The sequence below is a fragment of the Oxyura jamaicensis genome, chromosome 4, assembly GCF_011077185.1.
Source record: "Oxyura jamaicensis isolate SHBP4307 breed ruddy duck chromosome 4, BPBGC_Ojam_1.0, whole genome shotgun sequence".
NCBI classification, from domain to species: Eukaryota; Metazoa; Chordata; class Aves; order Anseriformes; family Anatidae; genus Oxyura; species Oxyura jamaicensis.
In genome coordinates, this window is record NC_048896.1 from 82,409,059 (window position 1) to 82,414,183 (window position 5,125).

Sequence of the window (5,125 nt, forward strand, 5' to 3'; positions counted from 1 at the left end):
TCTTTGGAAAAACAAACAAACAAACAAACAATAAAAACCTTAAGGGTTGTTGAAAAAAATATATTTTTTTAATCTCTTAAAAAAATAAATCCATAATTCTACTAAAACTCCTTTGACTTGCAAACAGCTGTCAAGTTGGAAAAATTTAAGCATACCTTAGCTCAGTAATTGTAGCCTTTCTCTTTCAGCAACAGGATAATTCTGGGGTCCCTAGACAGTGACTAAAGTAAATTTCATGAAATTAATGGAAACCATTATGGTGACTATAATATCTTGCAACCATATTTTTTATGTGGTGAATGTCAGAAGTAATGCAGCAGGGTGGAAACCAACTCTGACTTGATTAACACTGATGTAAAATGGCAATGGATTCAGTCACACAAATGAAAGTATGTCTGAGCATATCTAACGTTAGTGACATTTGCAAAAGGATCATTGTGAATGGCATTTTGTGATGTTGTCTGCCCCCCTATTCCCTCCACCCCAATGAGTATTTGTACTCCAGAAAGTGTAACAATGATAGCAGCAAGAACATCAGCTCATGGAGAGATCCTGTTGAACAAGACCTGTAGGTCATATTCTTACAGTGTTTACATGTGCTCATATTCGATATTATTAAATAATTTCATGATATGGACACACTTAAAGCTCAACTTGCACTGCTTTTTATTACTTTATTACTTTATTTATGTTGGGTCAGTGCACATAAAGCAGCCTGTAAACTTTAAACAGCCTATTTAATTATTCTGGATTTATTGTGACAATCACCTATAAGACAGAGATACCCAGTGATGGCACTTATGATGACCATGGTGTTGTCTAAAATCAGACTCTATCTAACGTAACAGTTTGTAATTCAACCAACCATATCAGACTGTGAAATGGATTTATGATGGTAAGAGAAATGAAGGTCAGTTTTCATCAGTGAAGGTGCTGTTGATTGCAGAAGTACGTGATGAAATTATATATAAGTTTTTATCATCCTTAGAAAACAGAAAACAAGCTGAATGAACTTCCATTCCTCTGTAGTTTAAAAGATGCCCTTTCCTTCCCCACAAGACAAGCTGGATGAAGAGACTGATACGTAATTATTCTTTTATGCCAGCTAAAAAATAAAACCAAAAGCATATCTGTTTATATCTAATGTGTTGGGCTGATATATATATATTTTTTAACATTTCACCAATAAAAAATAATAAGCTTCAACAAAAACGTCTTCTCATAGGTATCTTCTGCATGGACAGGAAGAATCAGTCAAAGCCAGATCTTGCCAATGGTTGTTTTGTGGACTACTGCAAAAAATGAGGTGTTTTGGAGGTAAATGTTATCAAAGTCCTGTGGAGGGAGGGGAAAGCCTGCTTCCTAATGTTTGAAAAACTCCTGACATTTTTTATGTTATTTCTTATTATGTTAAAAATGTAACTATGATAGGAGCATCTCACAGTCTTGTTTCACGTCACAGCTGCCTGCTAGGATCTTTTATCTACAGATGCTTACCTGCATAAATATCTCTAAGGCTGTCAATATAAATATAGGTAAATCTAAAACAGATGTACCAGAGCACCTTGGGAAGAATTCTTCATGGACACAAAATCAACAACTTTCCCCTTCCCATCATATTTTTTTCTTTTTGATCTTGAGGTACACATCTGTGCCATCTTAACTTCAATGTTGTGCTTCACTGTTATATAAAGGGCTCTTTCCTACCTCAGCCCATATTTCTGGTCATAATTGTGAAAACTGATTTGTGCAGATTCTAAGAAGTGTTTTTTAAAACAGAAGTGGAAAAAAAATCCAAATATACATAAAGTCCTAATGGAGGAAAAGGAGAGAAAAGTATAAAGATGTATCTTTGAATCAGCTAGCCAGGTTAGCATGGAAGTTCTTTATTTGAATTTAAAAGGAATTATTGGCAATAGGATGATAAGAAAATATAGAAACATTGAAAGTCTCACCAATGCACAAGAAGCTGTGAAATTCCATAAAAACTCTCCTAACAAATGAATACTTAATATAGTAAGATTTCAGAATTATTAATTCCAGTGACACTGAGGTCTGCCAAGAAGAGTGTCCAAACCCTAGCTGGGAAGCATATATGCAGTCCTACTAGCCTTAGTTCCTAAAGCATAAGCTGTAATGAAGGCCTAGACCCAAAGCCATCAAAGATTCAAGGATTGTTACCAGAATAAGAGAACTTGAATTGCTTAGAAATTTAAGAAATCTGCAGGAAGTCAGCATGACATAGACACATAGATTCACAGAATGGTTTGGGCTGAAAGGGACCTTAAAGACCACCTACTTCCACCCCCTCCCTCCCCTACCCCCCCCTCCCCACGGCACTGGGAGGGACACCTCCAACTAGACCAGGTGGTCCAAATCCCCATCCAACTGTGCTTAGAACACCTCCAGGGATGGGCTAGCCACAACTTCTTTGGGCAACTTGTTCCAGTGCTTCACCACCCTAATATCTAACCTCAGTCCTCCCTCTTTTTAGTTTAAAACAGTTGCCTCTTGTCCTATCGCTACACTTCCTGACAGAGTCCCTCCCCAGCTTTCCTGTAGGCCCCCTTTGAGTACAGAAAGACCACTCTAAAGTCTCCCCTCTCTTCTCCAGGCGGAGCCTTCTCTTTTCCAGGCTGAACAACCCCAACTCCCTCAGTCTGTCTTCGTAAGAGAGGTGCTTCAGCCCCTTGTTTATCTTCTTGGCCCTCCTCTGGGCTCATTCTAATATGTCCATGTCCATGGACATTGTTTATTTTATTATTATTATGGTACATAAAGGATGTGAACTGAATAAATAGGGGCTTTGTATTTTGTTCTTGATTGACTACACCCCAGACATGCTGAAAACATAAATTATTCAAAATTAGTTCTACAGCTGAAAGAAAAAGGTGTGTTCTTTTTGTTAATCATCAATACAGGAAAATGGCACTGTATAGTGCAGCAATAATTTCAAAGATGTCTACTTACACAATCATACTGCATTCCGCAATACATACAATACATTATCTATACTCCCTTCTTACTCTGTTTGGACAAGTGCCTCTAGTTCAAAACAATGCTTTTCAATAAATACATTGGAAGATCAGTTTGTATTTTATAAACAATAAATCAGAAAACTATCACATTGATTATAAGACCTAAAAATCCTTAGAAGTCTTGGATTGACCACTGCTCTAACAGCTTGCTAGGGATGCTGTTTACTCATTGTGGAGGTGAAAGGTTCTGTTGATTTCAACAGAATGGTAAGAAGTCATGCAGAGAGGATCCAAACAACCAGAACCATCTGAGAGGAAAAATCTGCCCAGTAATGTTAAATTTTTAAAGGTGTAAGGATGTCTGCAGAAGATATAGTCAGTGTATACTCCAGGTCAAGTTTATGGAATTTCCACAACACTATGGAATATGTTTTTAACTTGGGAAATTTTAGGAAGCTGTGGGGTCTTTATAAGAAGGTTCATAATAAAAATTGATTTGCAAACCTAAATGCATAGACCGTATATGTTGGTCTATTGTGCTTAGTTTGGTTATTGCCTTATTTTTTTAAGCTGCATTAAATCATAATCAGTTGTGGAAATTTTGTTATCTACTCAATACATCTGGAGTTACTGTTTGCATCTGCTTAAATTTAGATTTGTTATTTGGCTTGTGGTGTTTTTGTTTGTTTATTTGTTGGGGGGGGAGGTACAAAACAATATAAAAGGCACTAATTTAGAACAGAATTCTAAATACCAGGTACAGGATGGGAGCAGGTATCAGCACCTGTTAAGTCTCAGACCATTTCCATAGGTAAGGAGGTTGCCTTATGAACAAACACTTGTTGGATAAGGGTAATAATCTTCCCTTCAGGGCTGTCAGAGTCATAATTGCAGGTATGGGTCAGCAGTTGCCAGTGATGAACTCTTTTCTTTGTCATGTTTCTATTCAGGGATTGGGGAATGCTGTCAGCTAATGGACAAGTTGAGGGAGCACCAGCAAATTCCTTTGTTTTGTTCTGCTCCTGGGATCAGGATACCACTGGGCTTCACTTTGTCTGGGGTATATAAACAAATATTAATATTGATATGAACCTGGTTACTGAATATTTGTAATATGCTTGTGTAATTATAGACAGAAGTGTATAAAATGGAGCCTTGGCAATACTCCCAGTCAAATGCATTGCTGTTTTGTATCATTTGTTTGAAGATATGTTTTATTGCTCTAGAACTAATTACTGAAATATTTTGTCATTCTCTATTATTAAATGCAGAAGGGTTGAAAAGAACTGGATGGCAGGCTAAAGGATACTGAGGAAGCCACCAAATTTTACCTTTGCTTCTGATGAAACAAGAATGAAAGTAGTTTGGGGGCAAATGTACAGAAATCTATTTGTTTCTTAATGTAATTCAGAACAACACCTACAGGTGAATATTACAGGACATGCAGAATATGATTAAGAAAGAACAGGTGTCTCTAAGTTGACTGGTTATGTTGGCCTTGATAAAGTGATTAAACCATGCATCATTATGCTCCACAGCAAACTTTTGTTTAGTTCAAGACAGAGTTTGAAAAAACACTAGGAAAATGTTCAAAATGCCGAAAGAGTAGTGAGATCTGAGCATGACTGAATGTTACTTTTAAACCTATATTCTTTCTTTGATGCAGGCTTATAAATCCAATTAACACTAATGAGAAATATGTTGTGCCCATATGCAAACAATGAGCTGAGAACCCCTACTGCCCCCTCCTAGATTTCTTTGTATATTTCAAATATTGAACTGTTACATTAAAAGCATATTCTGACTTGAAAATTTTCAGAATTGTGTTTATTCTGTCCTAATAAAAATGGATAGTGACAAAATGTAATTGCTTCAGTAACATCTTGCAAGAACATCAAGAATATCTTTTATGTTTCTGTAGTTTGGAAAAAAAAAAAAAATGTCATTATATTTTGCACAGATCACATAACCTACATTGTATAAATCACAAAGCGCTGACAGTTCTGTAAACATGTTTTATGAGGTGTTCAAGTCAGATTTCTAAAGAGACAAATAATAAATCAGACTGGGAGGGGGGCGGGGGGAGGTGAGATCCCTGATTTGGAGAAAAATAATCAGTAATGTTAACAAGACCTTAGATCTGCAAA

At 36.5% G+C, this 5,125-nt stretch overlaps 1 long non-coding RNA gene across 1 annotated transcript; it reads left to right on the forward strand.

Moving 5' to 3' along the window:
• Positions 1-314: 314 nt before the first annotated feature.
• On the forward strand, positions 315-4,906 carry LOC118165730. The gene is made up of 2 exons (XR_004750196.1): positions 315-1,317; positions 3,929-4,906. It is a non-coding gene; the product is annotated as an uncharacterized LOC118165730 (long non-coding RNA).
• The last annotated feature ends 219 nt before the right edge of the window (positions 4,907-5,125 follow it).